Source organism: Apteryx rowi, unplaced genomic scaffold (assembly GCF_003343035.1).
Source record: "Apteryx rowi isolate R43461 unplaced genomic scaffold, aptRow1 scaffold_77, whole genome shotgun sequence".
Classification (NCBI taxonomy): Eukaryota; Metazoa; Chordata; class Aves; order Apterygiformes; family Apterygidae; genus Apteryx; species Apteryx rowi.
Window position 1 is genome coordinate 5,569 of NW_020451060.1, and position 18,745 is coordinate 24,313.

General features: G+C 38.2%; 1 long non-coding RNA gene across 1 annotated transcript in view; it reads right to left on the bottom strand.

The window, feature by feature from the left end:
- Nucleotides 1-1,271: 1,271 nt before the first annotated feature.
- LOC112976827 overlaps nucleotides 1,272-18,745 on the bottom strand; it is a 24,947-nt gene continuing 7,473 nt past the window's right edge. Inside the window, exons 2-3 of the long non-coding RNA XR_003257165.1 lie at nucleotides 10,596-10,638; nucleotides 1,272-1,353 (exon numbers count right to left, since the gene is read on the bottom strand). This is a non-coding gene — a long non-coding RNA (uncharacterized LOC112976827). The remainder of the gene's footprint in view (nucleotides 1,354-10,595; nucleotides 10,639-18,745) is intronic.

Genomic DNA, 18,745 nt, shown 5'->3' on the forward strand with positions numbered 1-18,745 from the left:
AATTTGAAATGTTCCACAAAAGCTTAAAACATACTGACAGCACAATACACTTCAGTGAGTTGATTCTGGGTGCTTTGCATTTGGACAAAACTTTTTCTGGGAGGCTTACTAAGTACTTTAAAAAAAAAAAACAACAACAACACTTGAATAGGGAAGGTCTATATCAAGCTCAGAGAAAGTAAAATGTTCATCCAAGGACAATTACTAATAAATATGAAAATCCCTTGACTTCCTGGTTCACAACCTGTTCACTCAGCTAAACAGTTTTAATATTTTACCCAAGATAAACATCCATAACACAAACAGCATGTTCCAGCTGCTCTATACAAGCTATAAACTTACCCTTTAGCAGAATGCAAGCTGTTCCTGAAACTTTCAGTATGAGACCAGTGATAATGGGACCTCTCCCATTCACAAAGTGACTTGTGAGCATAAGAATTTGCAGAGCATGGGGAAAGCGTAGACAAAAGTGCTCAAGTGCTCAGTGCTTCTGCAATGTGCAATTATTAGTCAGCAAACATGATCTGCTGACAAACAACGTGGAAAGGCATACACGCAGTCCTGCACAGCACGGCTGCTGCAGAGGTCAAAAGAGCTGTTACCTTTCAACATTTTTTCCCCAGTACATTTCTTAAAAATTCCCAGAGCAACAGAGCATTCACAATGGCTACTAGAGGACAAAACTCCCATCTATTAAGTATGACTGATCTGTTGCACAGGTGTGTTTTAAGTGCATTTGCTGGAAGATTATCAAGTAAGCAGCAATATTCCTTAACCTCTATGGTAGCTATACCTTTGCACTATAATTACATTGCACCTCTACATCAGTTTTCTAAAGGAAGTCTACCAGTGCTTATCCCGGTCCTAAAGACACATGCACAAGAGCAAACTCAGTGAGGTTATTCATGTTCCTATTTATATAGTTAGGCCATTACTGAATTAAACTTCACAGTTTTATTTTACAAAAAGAGAAAATCTAAGACATAAGAGGAAGACCAAAATGCTTGTCAATGAAAGAGTCAGGATAATTCTTGCCCAACCTTTTGACCACTGCATCTCTTTCCAAGAGTGCTCCAGCAGCAACACTACTTCTTTGTACATTATAGAAAAGTCTCCTTAAACTGTATTTAGAATGCCATAGGTATCAAATTAAGCATAAAAGCTGTAAATAGTACATTTATAATGAACAATGGAAACCCTACCCTACACAACTAGCTATCTTATTTTGGACTTGTTAACAGTGTACATTAAATGCACAGAAAATAAAAAAATACCTGGTGAGCTCTTCTTTAATCTTCAAAGGTTCATGTGGGTAGAATTTCACTCTAAAGCACATGGTGTATGGTGGATGAGCTGAAACATTTTAAAGAAAAAACATAAGAACAACAGCGAACAACATTGCCTCAGTCACTCTGAAAGAGCGGCCTCTGAAAGTGTTACAAAGCAGGCGGAGGGATGATTAAGCATCGGGCAGTGAATTGGACAAAAACAAGATATATTATATATACATATAAAAAGAAACAAAACAGATGACAAAGGAACCAGAGCATATGCAAAATACAGACAAACTATGCAAATCAATTTATACACAGCTTTGCACCTCACAGGTTTTATTGCTTGTTCCAAGCCGTACAAAACACATTTGGGTTGCTGGTTTGGTGTTTGGTTTTGGGGCTTGTTTTGTTTTGCTCTAATTGATAAACTGGAAGCAGTTGCATATTGTCATTGTGAAGGGCAAAAATGTTACATATAATTGTTATTCCTGGTGACAATAATGCCTAGACTACAAAATGAAACAAACCATTCATTAAATTTGGCTAATGCAACCAGAGCACAACAGAACTGTTTCTGTTTCCAATATTTAGTTAGACTATGTTATCTATTCCCAAATGAAGGTAGCAATACTGGGCCTTAAATAAGTAAAATAATTTCACTTTCTAAAAAACAACAACAACAACAACACACAATAACAGAATTATTTCATTCCTGCAACCAGTCTCTCTCAATCCTACATTAATGCTCACAGCTTTAATGAGCTGAAATGAGATGAAAGCAAATGGTTAGAACATGATATGATACAACTGACAATATTCAGTTACCCCACTGCTGTATCTTTGATAGCATTCAAAACACTACCTGATCTTAGGTCAGTGATCTTTCAGTGATTACAGAAAGGATGAGCACAAATCAAAGAGGTATCTTGTGATAATTACGTTAGGATAAAAGAAGTAGGAAAACCACATAGAAGACTTCAAAATGTCATGTCAGGCATGATGTGCCAGTAGGCAGAGCCTTCAGGGCTATCTGTAGCCTGATACTTTTCATGTTTTAAGTTCCAATTAGAAATGTAACTGTCAGGCCTGCAGGTAACAACACAAGAGAGAGCAGGGATGGAGCAAGAGCAAAGGCAAAACTGCTAGCAAAGCAAGTAAGGCCTCCATACAGTAACTAGTGTGAGGGGCCTTTGTACCAAAGTTTACCACCATAGCTGGCGTGTCCATCCTCAGATGGACAGAAAGAGGAAAAGTGGAGACTTTGAGCAAAATTAGAGCATGTGAGCATTGTACTCATTTTGGGTAGCATCTCACAGACCTGAATGCAGAATTATAATCTTTTTACTGAAATATTTTAACCTATGAAACTAACTTTCAGCAGACATTTACACTAGTTTAGGACACTTACAGACCCTTAGTTTCAACAAGATTTTATTCTTTTTTTTTGTTTTAAAGGAAAGCATCCATGCAAATTTAAGTCATAGTAATGTATAGTTTTATAATACTCTACTTAGCTTTAAAAGTCTGTTTGTTTTAATGCTGGCACACAGTCAGCCTAACTTTCCTATATCTTAAAGAGATGGTGCCTTTAAGGGAGAAGAAGAAGGAAAATCAGGAGAGAAGGGCAAAAGGAAATTACAGAGACCAAYGGAGGAAGGAAACAGTTGGAACAGAGAATTACATTTAAGTGAATGTAATCCATAACAGTAATTATTAAGCTACTGGAACATTTTACTACAGCATCTTCTCAAGCTTATTAGCTCATTGGTTTGTATAAATTGCATACAGAAATTAGTTCTAWAATAGTGAAATTCTTGAAGCTACTTTGACTGCAGCATTTACCTGTATGCTGCAGTTTTCCTCAAACGCATCTTTGGATATCACATAATTCCATGTTATGTACAAAAGCAACAGAAAATAAAAATGCATTACATTTTTTGTTATGGTTGTTATCTTTTGGAGCATTTGACTGCTTTTCAAGATGAAGAAATATTTTCCCCTCCCAAGACTTCATGCTGCACTTAATTTTAATATGGTCAGCCTCAATAAAGAACTATTGATTTCTCATTTTTTCCTCATTTACATAACTACTCATTTCGGACACAGGGAGAAATGTCAGAAGAGAAGGGGATGGAGACATGAAAAATACAAATACAGAAAAATTATAGGAATAAGAAAGGAATAATAATAAAGAAACAAACAACATGGAATGGAGAAAGAAAAAGAATTAAATGTTGTCTAGTCATGGTTTGAACATTCAGGCAAATCAAATCTGAACAAGGCCACTTGTTCAGAAGGTAAGAGGAAATGAGACTACTTTCTGTGGGCTTTGGACTCTTAGATGAGATCACAACATTTTCTTAAAGTGACTGGAAATAGGTTGCAAAACACAGCAAATTGTTATGTCCTCCAGGTGCTCCATTAGGGCAAACTAGAAGGTAAACTGAATCCAATGTACCAGAAAACAACCAAGTAAAATAACCATTGAGAGATGCGCTGAGAAGTCACGCCGCCTGGGCAAAGCAGAAGATAATATAAGTCATTTTAAATGGCTCTGTCTCTTCTTAACAGCCTTCTAAAAACTAAGCAAGGGAGAAAAACTTCACTTTCAGAATACGGCTCTGCTAACCAAATTTGATAGAGGAGCCAACTTGTATTTAAGGAACTGGAGCTCTTTCTCAGAGACAGARAGAGTAAATAAATAAATAAATAAATAAATGTCCTTTTAAAGCTCCTGGCAGATTTAGAAATAGTTTGCACTTGAAATAAAAACACAGTAATAAGAATAGCTAGTACATGGCTCTGCAGGACTCTAGCTAGTACATGCCTACTGCAAGACCTTAAAAATGCACTGATCTTTTGATGTCAGTGAAATGATTGACACTTTGGTTCTGGTCCATAATATTTCCATACCTCAAAGAAAGAAAGAAAAAAAAAAAAGGGTGTAAAAGTTACAGTAGAAAAGCCAACTCTGGCAGTATGTGGTAACCATAAGAGAACAACAGTTGTCCCATACATAGAGTATCACAGCGAGGATGTGTATGCGTAGGAAAGGATGACATGCACTGCACTAAAGAATAGCCCTTGTTAACAGAAAAGGTTGACATAAGTTCAAGTAGAAGGACAGTACGTGATGGGAGAAGTATACCAACATGCAGAATACGCAGAATCCAGATGGTTCAGTAAGGCAGTTTGAAGCTACTTTGCAAACCTTTCCCTAGACTCCAGCTTCTGTAGCAGTATAAGTCCTCAGAAGTGCAGCAAGGAATACAAAATAAGGCTGCAGCAGCATGCTCAATACATGTCCTTTCCTAGCAACACCTGCAAGGTTGTCACAATTCTAACCTGTAATTTGAAACATTAAAAAGAACATGATCTCATCTATCCAATTCATCTCCAGGTATATGATAACAAGGTACCCTTTCATTACAAAAAGAAATAGAGGATTGTCTTCTCTGTTCCTTTTTCCCCACTAGAAAAAAAAGACATAAATAATGAGCATTTGAAAAGGGAGGGAGGGAGGGAGGAAACCCATACAACTATCCACTTTCCTCTCCATTTTAACTTTAAAATCAGCATAAACCTCATGTTCCCCCCAAAATCCACTTGACTATGTGTAAACATTTAAGGCCTTTGTCTCATGGGTTTTAGAGCACTGGAAAAACACACAAGAGAACCTCATATTCTTTCAGTCACCATATTCTTGTGATGGAAAGCAAGATGGGCAATGAATTGCAAGAGCCCAGGAGATGAGACTGTGAAACTAGACAATCCCCCAATTCCTTGAAATCAGAATTGCTTTCTACCATTTACTCCCACATTAAAGTGTAAACACAAACAACAACAAACCTCCCCAAAGCAGAGCATGATTTTCAAAAGAACCTTCCTTCAGCCCAAAACTCGTTTGAATACAATGAATAGTTTAAAATAGCTATAAGCCTTTTCTTTCAGAGTGCTCCTTCATCTGTCAGATAAGGAGAAGCTGGTACAGTGAAGTGCCCAAGGCTTTGTCATAATTTCCTACCATCACAGGCTTGCCATCTTACTAAAAAAGATTCACAATTATCATCATTTCAAAAGATTTTAATGCAGAGAATTGTGCCGGCTGCAACTCTATTACAATAGGGCTATTAATTTGCCAGTTTATGTGCTAACAGCACATAAGAGATGAAGACAAAAAAAGAAAACCTACTTGAATGATATCACATGCTGAAACCATTGACTGCAGTAAACCGTCATCTAGTCCCTCATGAAACAACTATACACACACCCTAGAAGGTTTCCAGGCAACTGGTTGTATTTCTTAAAGATTTATTTCAGTTGCCTTTAGCTAAGACAAGCTGTCCTATGTATACTAAATAGTCAGGAGTTCTTAGCTGAACTAAACCTCTAACATGCTGTCTGGAACAAGGAGGGCTATGGGAGTTGTACCCCTTGGCACWGATACTAATGTGTACAGGAATGAGTCTCACATGCTCTTGTTTTTAAGCCAGGTACCCTGAATTCTTCAAGTCTACTATGCATTTGAAGGCTTACAGGGAATGAGAAGCCTAAGAAAAACTACACATTCAAACAATCATTTTGTTCATAGAAGGACAACTTGAAACAGTAGAGAAGCGCTATTTACATAAGAGAAAAAGTGTTAAAAATAGTGAAAAAACTTCACTGAAGTTCTAGAAATATGAACCAAAGAGGGAGAAGGATGGAAGATTCTCATCTGCCACTTTCAAGAAAGTTGGTTGGTTGTTTTTAACAATCTGCTTTTTAGCCAGCACAAACACTAGGTCCTCTAAGGACCTGTATTGACAATATTGTTTTTTTACAGATGGATACTGAAGGCTAAAAGTAGGTATCTAACTCATCTTCATAGTCCTGAGAATGCACTATGGCAGAAAACTTCCTGCATCTTCCTTTGATATCACATATTCTCTGAACTACATTATCCTACTGAAAGTTAGCATGCATTAAAAAAAAAAAAAAATTGCATCCAAACAGTCTTTAAATTCACTGAAGCTGCAGAAGGATCTCTAGGGACCCCTACAACATGTGCTACTGTTTCCATATACCTTTTCCCTTAGCAAGTAAGTCAGCTGTTTATCCATACCACCTGCTGAACACATTCAAGACAGACAGAATACTAACTAGTGCTTTTATTTTTGCATAAGAGATACCTGATCTATCATAATCCTCAAATTGTGGTGTCTTCCCCACTGCACACAAAGAGTTTTGGTACAACACAGGGCAGGGCAGATTTTCCTCAACTAGCTATCATAATGATTCCAAGTGTTTTAGCGTTTTATTAAGTCTTTATAGAAGAAGAATATAGGATATTCAGCTTAGTGCCCACAGAATCATACAAAACTACTTGTTTTCATTGTGTAGGGACTTACAAATGTCGTACTTGGTCAAACCTTTTTTTTTTTTTTTAATCTGTACTGAAACATCAATATCTATGGCAAGTTTGTTGAGATTTAATATCCTGTTATGAAGTTTGAACAACTGGTTCATTCCACCTCTTTTTACATTTCACAACAGCATTAGAGATGAAGGAAATTAAAGTCTCTTAGCAAATCCCAATGGCCTGATACAAGAGAGTATTCTTTTTGCATTACTCTCTCAGATCATCTGAGAAGCAAGACAGTGAAAAAAAGCATGTAAATTTTGACCTCGTGCACATCAGAGCAACAGAACTTATCTTCTTCCACTTTCACCATTATATCATATTCTTTTCTTAGAAATTTTAAAGGTCGCCTAGAACAACACCCATGTAAGTTGGGTATTTCCCACAAGACAGGATAACTGCATACTTATTACAGAAAATAACCCTAAAATGAATTTTAAAAACTGGAAAACTCTATCCTTTACTTATACATTACTGCTGATGTGACCAGTCAGAACCACACCAAGAAATTCCTGGACAGAAAACAAGTCAAAAATTGTGAGAAGATGGCAACAATCAGAGGAACTTTGTCTGTTAAGATCTGGGGGAGAATAACAGTGGCTTACACAGAAATACACAAAAGAACAGGAAAAACAGGTTTAACAGGTCTTTACCTAGAACCACAGACATGCAATTACCTTAGGAAACCTCACAGAGTTTTTACAAACATTATTGGAAGTTGGCTCTGCTGATGAACATAGTGAAGTATGAGGCTTACAGGTAGCAATCACTGGCCACCAACACGACAAACAAGACTGGCAAAGGTTCAGGACACTCCTTGGAGACTAAAACAGAGAGTTTCCTTTCTCAGGAAATTAACAATAAATTATTAGCAATAAAAACTGCTGCGGCACAGACTTAGAATTTGCACATCATGTTATGACACAGATAACACTTCACTGAAAGTGGAAAACCAAAAAGTAAATGCTAAGACAAAAAAAATGCTATGCCTTCATTCTTCTTATGTTGCACCAGCCCAAACTCAAATTAGGTTTCATATGTGATATGACAAAACATAAAATATGCTGGAAGATTCCTTCTCTCATATCCCTGTATTATTAAATAGGAAGTTAAAGAAATCTTTGCCATTGTCAAAGAAATTAAAACGACAGAACATTCTATGTTTGAAGCTCTGAAGTCTGTAGAGGTTTGCAGTATCTTACTGGCAGAAACATATAGTTACTGAAATGGGATCTCTGTATAACATGACTGTATACTGAGTTATGCCTGAATCATCCATGTAATACTGACTGCCATGAGATCTAGTACCTCCTAAAATCTGCAGTACACCACTACTGCCAGCCTTCCTCTTCCACTCTGAATACTTGGCAATACTGTGCTCTATGAATAAACACACTGAAAAGCTTTTTACTGGGCTGGGGGAAAATTAAATCCCCCACACATGGCAGCTGAGATCAAGCACACAGCACTTTTCTCTTTTTGCTGCAGGTATCCAAGTGCATCATAATCCTATCTTAACCCCACTGGGCAATTGAATTTAGAACATTTTAAATCATTAATATTAACTACAGCCTACTCTTGCATCAGAGAAAATAAACATCCATTCTGACAAAACAGATCATTTTACTGCTTGCTGATTTCCTTAAAGGTGAAGAAAGAAAAGAAACCCTCCACCTAATACACTCACTGTGAGTAACGTTCTGTCACCATATCTCCCAGAAATCATATACATGTAATATACATTCTATTTACCAGCTACTTCACTGCTTTTGTTTTCACACTTTCCACCTACTACTAATTTCAGTCCTCATCTGGGTCACCTGAGATTGTGATGCTTTTTGCATGAATATTGGTAGTTTATAAACCAGCTTCTGAGTCTGAATCTTTTCATAGTAAACTGAATATTTGTAGGCAAAATGCAAATTAACCTTACATGCCTTTAGAAATTACTTAGAAATTACTTAGAAACCGCTTAGAAATTATTATATTAATGTAGCACAGGAGTGCAGGACTTTTTAGAAAAATAAATCAAGAGGTTTCTGATATGAAATGCTTTCAACAGAAAGTGTCCTTGAAACCTGTGGGAAAGATATATTCATAATCTACATGGATGCTGAATGTATCCTTGTTTTGTTCCCCTTAAAGGGTTAAGGACTTAAGTCCTGCATCTGTGACAAAAAATAAAGTCAAGTTACACTGGTATTAAACTGAATTTGCTTACAAAAAACTAAACAAACCACATATTTAACTCTATTTCTGTGTCCTATATCTAAGGACGCTAACAAAACTCCTTCGTTGGCCTCTAATTTTATTGGGGGGGGGGGAGGGACCTTCACTTTTCACAGTGATAAACAAGCTCATACTAGCTGCAATTTATTTTGCTTTTTTCTATGAATCTATTTGTCAGTGCTCAGAGTTCCCATTGGGATTCTACCACAAAAGCCACACAAGTCCTCTAATGAGCCCATCGCATCACAACATCCATGTAATTTAGGGAGTACCTACCATTGATCACATCTAGGCAACATTATATGCAGATAGAGCTGTTCTGAATAAATCAAAACTCTCTCAGAGCATCTACTGGCAAAGTTCCTGAATATGTTGCTATGCAAAGTGCAACAAGAAGCATGAGCTCTTATGCTTCACTGGGGGAAAGCAATGCTATAAATGCAGATTAGAGGATACTTTGAGGAAACACTGTTCTACTTTTGACGTAATGTAATTTGTAATTATTAGTCCCCCATTTCTTCCTTCATTAGCACTGCAGATGAGCTACTTAGTTTTAGTTTGATATTCTTGATCTTGCTTATTTTTACTGGAGGATACTCCAGCTAGCTAGACCCTAAATGTAACAGTTCTTATCTAACATGCTAAACATATGTGTGTACACATATGTGTACATGTAAACACATCCTGCAACATGTAGTATTGCAGTATTAGTGGAAGAATTTCTTGAAGCATTCCATGTAGTCCAGCCAATACCCAGGATTGGTTTTGCTCATTAGCTAATTTCTTCAGCCTTATCACTTTTTAAAAAATATATATATTATCTACCACACAATAGGCAGCTTATACTCATGCTTTAAAAACCAAAACAACTGCATATAAAGAGGCATGTGGGTTAAAACCTCCTTCATGTCACAAACTAAGCAGGTTGACAACAGCTTTTAATAAAACAAGAAGCTACTCTCAATGACCTAATTCAAGTCTTCAGGGACTGCCAAATGAACGCTCTCTTCAGCTGCTGGATGTAAATTTCTGAGCATCAAGGTAGTTTTGTTTACTGAACCAGTCTTCACAGCTGGCCCCACAGTTGGCCCACTTAATGGAAAGGACGAGCCAGACATAACATAACATTTCAAAAACACAATTAAAAAGATATATATATTTTTTTAATAATGGCTGTAATTTTCTGCTTGTCTGTGGCCGGAACTCAGCATCTAAACAACTACTATGTACCTTTGAGATTACTCAACTGTAACTATGATCTAAAACTAATGCTCTGCATTGCCAGGAGGTTGTCGGGAGTGAGGAGGGGGAAACAAAACAAAACAAAAGCCCCCAGAAGTAGATTGCCACACTTCATATTTTATTGCAATCTACCCATGGCTGATTACATGTGACTACAAAACTGAGCCAGAGCACACAGGTCTTCTTATCAGACATGTCACTCCACACATCAGCTGGCCTCTGGCTCTAGCTTTGAGCCCCAAAGGAAAGCTCTTGATGTGCAGAGCTGTGTAACGACAGTGAAATGAAGGTAGCGTGGATTTTGCAGGGCTCCCGAAAGGATGTGAAAGGCCTCTTTGCAGCAGGAAACAAATGAAGCACATTCTGAACAAGTGCAGAGAAGCAGAGTAAAACCTTTAGCCATTTCAAAACCAGGTACCAGATTAAAGACATGAGCTATCAATACTTACATTTCATTTGCTTGAAGATGGACTTGTTGGGCTCAAGCCAGTGCTAGAAAAGAACAGAGATCAGAGGTTAATACACAGCAGGCAACATCACTGAAGATGTACATGAAACCAAAAATAAAAAGAAACATTTTGGTTTCAGTGGGTTACACACAAATTGAAAAAAGCATCCCCCTGCTGTAATACTGTATCACTGTAATTGCACTGGACAAACATAATTGATGTAACCACTGTTTATTAGAGGTTGTCAAAACAACAGAGTAAGACAAATATTAAAGCACACAGACTCCACTGACCAGTCTGCAGCAGACACTTCAGTCTTAAACTTTCAATCATTTTTTCCAGAAGAATCATCATATTGGACTAAGTAGACAGAATATTCAGAAACTTTTACACCCTCTGCTCATTAATGTTGCCTTGTACAGTCTTTATAACTAAGTCATGTAAAATTACTATACTCTCAACCAGTACCCTCAGAATCTTTTTAAGAACTGGAAATCTGAAAGGGAAGAGTGCACTTTTCCATAATGTACAACAGAGAGGTATGTAATGCTACCAGTCAGTTTACAACTTTGCAGGAAAGGAATTGCAATGGAAGGAAATTTTTCATGTTTTATTTCTCCTGGCAGATAAACTCAGATGCTTCTATGAAGAAAAACTAAGGTTTGTATTTCAGTGAAGAGCCCTAGCACACCTCCTGTGAACATTATTAATAAGCTGAATTGTTCAGAAGGATATTTTGATTGACAGAAGAACATGCTGATATTCAAGTGCCACTTCTGACCACAGCCAGCAGCATTTGTACTAGGATTTTTCCTATAAGCAAAAGATCTCTACACTAAAATGAGATTTGTGCTGCAGAAGCAGCTAGTAAAAAAGCACACTGTTCAGCTTTAATAAGCATAATCAACATTGAAAGGCCTTGCACCAAAGGGTTCRTTTTTAACCCTTTTCATTCAACTCCAGTTGAATGAATCCTCCAGTCTACAACAAAAAGAAACCTTAGCATTTTTACAACCACATTTAATACTTAAAATATCTCACAACGGCTACAATCTTGCCTCATAACATATAGTAATTTTACTATGCAGAAGTGCAAGAGGAAAATACTTCCCAGAAACTGTTAATAGGCAACAGAAAATTACTATTTTTTAAATCATGGTGTCTCAAGAACTCAGTCAAATTCAGCTCTAACTGTAAATTCTTTCTCTTGAATGGAATTTCTTGCAGAACAAATACCTTGGAAAGAACATTTCCAAATATCTGCAGCTTGTGTCATGGCTGCTCAGAAACTCTTGTGTATGTTTAATGAGATTAATTGGAGATAAGCACTGCTACGTGTTTCTGTTTGAAGCTTGCTTATCACAGTGAAACTGATTTGGAACCCTGGTACTCAACAGACAAAAAAACAACACACACACACACAAAAAAAATCACCCCTCTCGGACCAAACAAAGAAAACACCATTTCTTCTTCTTCTCTCTCTCCACAGTATATCTCATACCAAAGAACAGGATGCTTTGGGAAAAAAAGAAGCAACTGAAAAAACAATGTCTGACTCACCAGCTTATCAGAAACATCTAGCTCGTCTGACTCTTTTTCAGACCACAGAGATACAATATTTCTTTATTTTGCTCTGAAGAAGAGCGAAGGAGTGGAGGGGAGTGTTCATAAAATGGTAAGGTAATTAAAGAAAGTTGCTAGTGCTTGCAGTACTTTATAGCTATATAATCCAGGATGAATTAACAGATAGGAACCCAGACAAGGCACACAGATACGCAAGCTTTTCTTCCTATCATATTCCCATCCCACCCTTTCTCCACCAGGATCTAGATAGTCCTAGATGAGCAGCCAGGCAGCAAAGAGCAACTTGGACAATTAGCAATGCTGTACTGTTCCCATGGAACTGAGAGTTGAGGTGTTTTCCCGCTATTTTCATCTAGCAGGAGAACAACACATTTTGATATTTTCTTCCTCTTTTTTGAAGGCCAGACTGAAACATCAGCCCAGACAAGGTCAGGTTTTATGGTCATTTGAAAAAGTAAATCACCTATTCCAACAAAAAGTGAGAGGCAAAAAAGCAAATTTTCAAATATGAAACCTTTATAAATCACCACATGAATAATGAAAAAGGGCAAACTGGACAGATAACTAATCCAATTATCCTTTTTATTCAATTAAGGCAGTTTAGAAGTGAATGAAGCAAGTAGTGAAAAGTATCCCTGAGCATCCTATAAAACAGGCTATGCTAATGTGGATCACATTCCTCATACAGCACATTAAACCCCAGGAATACAGATTTAGCTAATGTATCTGGAAGCAAACGCTTGTTTCACTAGGACCCGACTTTCATGGGTTAAAAATGGACTGAAAAGAAACAGAACAATTTAACAGTCTAGATTTTCCCTGCCAGCTCAGGGAACCAATAGGCAGTTTTTAGAAGCTCACATTTCTGTGGTGACCTTCTGATGGTGGAAGATTACGAACACGTAGGCAATTCAGCTGAATCTTCTAGCAAATTGAGCAGTTACTTTATAATTCGTGGAGATTTTCAAAGACAGGGCAATTAGGTGCCTAATATTGAGTGTCAGTGGAAGATAAACACCTAGTAGTTGCTAGTACTTCTGAAAATAGCCATTCCTATATTTGTTTGTGTATTTCAATTTGAGTTTTAAGAAAGATTTTCCCCTGAGTACTTATCTTTCAGCCTTACAGCCTTAACTATTAATAATTAATAACCGTGCCTTGTCTGTACTACCGAGTATTCATGCTATATTTATTCCAAGATTAATTAGCTGTTATAGCTAGGACCAGATTAAGGTTTCTGTAAATTCATCCAAGGGTTTCTTCAGCAATTTTCAATCCAAATGGGTTTGACTGTGCAAAATGTTCCTTCTACATATATATATATATATTTTAACAATTTGCCTGAATTAAAATAAAAATCACCAGTTGAAAAAGGAAGCTCTACTATCTCATTTTGAGTTAGCTTGTCAGGCCAAATTTTGGAACTATTTAAAATCTTCAGTTACAATATTGCTCTACTCTATGCCACACTACCTTGTAGAAATAAACTTCAGGTGTCTCAAATTCTAACACCTCATTAGACAAATAAAACAAACAAGCAAAGTAGTCAGAAATGACCCTAGAATCACAGGCCAGAACCCAGAGCTCCTCTCCTTCCAGTGAAGTGTGCAAGCCAACAAATTAAAAATTAAAAAAAAAAAAAAAAAAAATCATGTTACACAGCTTTTTTTGGCCTCATGAATTCCACACTGTTGTTGTCCGTACAGTTTGCTTTAGCTGGATGATGGCTCAACTCAGCTTAGCTTTATACATGATGGCTCAAATCAACAATCAGAGGCCATTCCTGCAGAGGCTTAGCCTCCCTTTTCCTTGAGAGCACACCAGCAACATGGTCATTACCCAACAGACAGGAGAAGACTTTGATCCTAATCCAGCTATTAGGTATTACTGAGGAGCCTGTGAGGAGATTCAGGTTCAATGCTGCCCACTTCTAATCTCTTCTGCCCAAAGAGGTTGGATGGGAGGTGGGTATCAAGACACTCTGCCCAGAAGTCCTGGCAGAAGCAGAAGCAGAGCTAAAGATACTTAAAGATCTTGAAGAGCAAACATGGGGATACCTAGTGAATTTTGGTGCTTCAAGTGTCAGTGGTGAGTAAGCAAAGTATTTTGGACAAAAAATATGCTTAAAATTGCTTTCTGGATCTGCCCTTCAGTAATTAAGAGTCTCTCTGACTAAGACTTCATTGAGACAGCACGCTGTGTTTTGAACTGGAGCAGTTTTCACTTTGTAAATACAGCCCTCACCTCTGCTCAGCATTTAAGTGGCACTGAGCAGTCATTAGTGAGACCAGGTGTGTGCTTGCTTCCCCACAAATGTCGAGCAGCTGATGTGTTACGAGCTTCCACAGCAAAAGTTCAGGAGGAGCAAGGATATCACACAAGGGTAAAAGCATCATCTTAGAAAGCTTATTATTAAACTCTGCAAACACTGATGTGCTTCTATCAAAGACACTTCATCACACAGGCTGTTTCAAATGAAGTCATTCACTCAGAAGCTCAGACAGGACTAAGTTTGGTCTCAGTATATCATAGGGGCATGGGTTTTAAACTAAGAACTTAAGAGGACACTGTGTCCCATATGTATTCTCACAACCTTTGTCAGGTATAATTATAATCCCCATACTGCTCTTCCTCCACATTGTAACAGCCACAGCCACTCTGCAGTGCGAAGATGTGTGCTCCAAGCTCCTTTTTCTCTTCCTGTGGACTCCTGCATTAGACTGGCATAAAAGAAAGTTAAGCTCCTAAGGTGCTACTAGACCAGAATCAGGTGCTTGGGACTTGGCCATAAACTCAACAAACTTGATGAAAAAAATTCCTCCTCCTTCAACAGAACAGGCTTTTGAATCAGGCCCCTTGTTTGCAAGAGGAGCAGGAAAGAAGGAACAATCACGAGTGGCCAAACACCATGAATATTGAAATCACCCTCAACAAGCAATAGTCAGTCAAGTACTCAGATGTGCATACAGTGAAATAGAATTAGAAGAACTTGCAGATGTCACAAGAATATTCTGGCCAGACAAGGATTTTTTTTTTTCCAAGACTTTTGTTTAAGGAACAGAACAGAACAGGAAAATGCAGAGATGCACTGAAACACTGCTAGAAAAGTAATAAAAGTTAACTTTGTTTAAATCTCAACCCTATATTAATCTTTAAAATAAATACCTCAAATACCTCACCTTCTTCTTGAAAGAAAAGCAAATCTAAATCAATCTGCTTTAGGCCCAAGACAGTATCTTCCACCTGGTCACTGCCTGCCAAAAGTCAGACTCAAACAACAGTGACAGTACCCAAGGCTAATGGAGAGTTCAGAGAGGGGAATTAATTGGGTGCCCACTCTATATTGGCACAACAGATGCCAAATGACAATGGCAGCTGCATGTCTCCTTATTTATGTTCAAGGGCTAACACCATTTTTTTGTGCCTTGAAGAACCTCTTAGTATAACAAGAATATTAATATTGTTCTGTTGCAGTAAAGGAGCTGTTCCTCCCTACTGTCCCCAGAATGAGGACATTTGCCCTAGTTAGTGGTGTGTTATTTAAGGAGAAACAAGTACATCAGCTATCAGGGAAATTAACCTGGTTCAAAAATAATGCCCCACACTGGAGCAGAAGCAGCAGTGGTATAATTCTAGGCTGGAATTTATTACACAGATTTCCAAATTCTCATTCCATTTTACACTGAAATATTCAGAGACACTCCAGTGATATAAGTCAATGTAGTTCAACTGATCCATAACCTCTACGCTCCTAGAATCTCCATATATTGATGCATGCATGACTTGCCAAGCTTTCTCAATTAACAGCTTCACAACTGCTGGAAGAATCATCTTGATCCTTATTAAAATAGCCTGCACAGTGATTTGGTTTGCAAGATTAGTAATTTTCACATAAACTAATTCAGTTAGTAGCATTAATGCTGAATTAAATGTGTGTGTACATTTATATTACCATTCATCAGTTTCAAACTTTGCTTATTACATAAAAACACCTCTACTGGTAAAAATAAATATCCATTTAGCTCAGTACTCTATCCCTGAAAGTGTCCTGAAGCAAACGTTTAGAGAAAGACTGCAAGAACAAAACTAGTGAAGAACAATAATTCCCATTGCATCCACTGGACTTTTTGCAATAGCCTCCATTACAATTTGTTTGTTAGTCTTTTTGGACTTTCACCAATCTGTCTAAACATTTATTTTTTGAAAACATTCTTTGATTTTTTCTGGCATCTGCAAAAATGAATTCTACAACTATGCACAGTATTAAAAAAAAAAAGTACTTGCTTGCTTTACATCAAGTGCTTTGTAATTTCGTTAGGTGACTTTTAGTTGTGTTATAAGAATTCCTTAGTAATTCTTCCCTAGTCACCATCTCCAAGCCATTTTATATCATATCTTCTCTCTCTCTCCATTACCTCTTTTCCCAGCTGAATTATCCACATTCATATTTTATATCAGCCTCATAGCTTTCTCTGTTCCCTTTCTAGTTCTACTGTATCTTTTTGAAATAGCACAATCCGAACCGCACACACTACACATGGTCACAGCAAGACTATGAGCAAATGCACATCATTTTTGTGATAATGCTGTAAAGGAGGACAGCTTCATATATACAAAGAAGCATTAAAACTTTAATTAGCCTACAGCTCAGTCACTCTGGTGTTTGGTCTGTAATACTTCTGCTCAACCCCTTCAAAGAGATTGCAGAGCTACAAAATAGTTCTCCTTCTGTAACTGTACAGAGCCTTACAAAACATTAAGCATACACATAGCTTTGTTAAGCTGAGGTAGGAAATTTTCTGTTGTCTCTTTCTGACAACCTTCACTGTGCCCACATGGGACCAAGCGTGCATTTTGAACAGGTGTTAAATAGCTGTTGTTGCTAAAACAGAGATCAGCTGCACTCCAGACTTGCTGACCCTCTCAAGAGGTCTCTCTGATGAGATACGGCTGTACGTTTTGTGTACATATCCCAATAAAAACAGAACTGCTACTTCATGATAAAGAAATCCATTACTCACCAACAGAAGGTTCCAATTTCCTTTGTTAGTAAATACTGAGACACTGCTGAACAACTTCTCTTATAGGATTAACCAAACACTGTCCAGTTCCATTGTAAATGACAAACTCTAGAATACAAAGAGACTCTATAATAGCCTTAACATGAAGGCTATATAAACATTTAACCTGCCAAAACTACTTGTCTGTAGAGGGACCTACCTTTTTGAATGCTTCTAAACCTGAAAGCACAAAGAGAATCAGATTTGTGACAGTCATGCCGGGGCAGGCAGGCAGGCAGGAATACTATCAAATCAGTAGTGCACAATGTTGTCTTTCTAACAGTGCACAAAGCCAGGCTCTGTGCTCTGGGGAAGTCAGGAAATGCCAGTGTACTCATACCCCCATTCAAGATCTGCTGCACAGTGGGAGTGTATTCACACTGCAATTTCAGTGATTTAAAAGCTTTGTTTACATACTGCCAGGCATAGATGTGTGTAACTAAAACTACTGCAGACAATGCTGCTCCCAGACAGCCCTACGGCCTATCCAAATGAAAAAGCACCTTAATACTTCAGGGTGATTACAGTCTTAAACTTTTCTACAGCAACAGCTGAGATCTCACAAATGGTTCTGGGTCCTACAAAGTCTTTTTCACTTCCAATCTACCCAAGCTCCAGTGTGCTTCTGTGCAACTACCACCTCATATGTTCTAACTCAAAAGCGTAATCACAAGCCCAGACTCAAATTCAACCATTTTAAGAAATCCAGTATTTCCATCTTTAAGTCTCTGCTAGGATGCCCTCCTGAAGAGATTTCAGGAATAAATTTCACCATACTACCATGTCCCTTCAGCACTATCCTTCATTGTCCTCCACATCAGCGGCCTCCCTCAGCAAGGAATCCTCTCTCTAGGGAGAGATGCCAGTGTTATTTCATCCCATTTCCATCTCCCACCAGCCCAAAGAATGGGAGAAAAGGCTCTCAGTCAACCTGAGCTTTCTGGTACAGAATTAGCCATGCTGCATTTCCTCAAGAGTGAGAGTGTAATAACTGGCCTCAATTATTTTAGATCTCTTGTGAGATCTACTGGTCAAAAATAAATGAAAAAAAATATCAGACTACCAATCAGACTACCAGACCCTGTGCCCTGCYGGAACGCCCGGAAGAAGCGGCGGGTGATTGTTKTGGGGGACTCCCTGCTACAGGGGACGGAGGCAYCTATCTGCCGACCTGACCTCATGTCTAGAGAGGTTTGTGGCCTGCCAGGGGCTCGTGTGAGAGATGTCATGCAAAGACTGCCTAGGCTCGTCCATTCTTTGGACTATTACCCACTGCTGCTCTTCCATGTGGGCGCCAATGACACCAAGGGCAAACTGGAGACCATCAAGCAGGATTTCAGAGCTGTGGGGATGGTGGTCAAGGGTCTGGGAGCCCAGGTCATCTTCTCCTCAATCCTGCCAGTGAGRGGGATGGATGAGAGGAGGAGGAGATAGACTTTCCAAATTAACGACTGGCTGTGCTGCTGGTGTTGCCAACAGGGTTTGGGTTTCTACGACCATGGGACC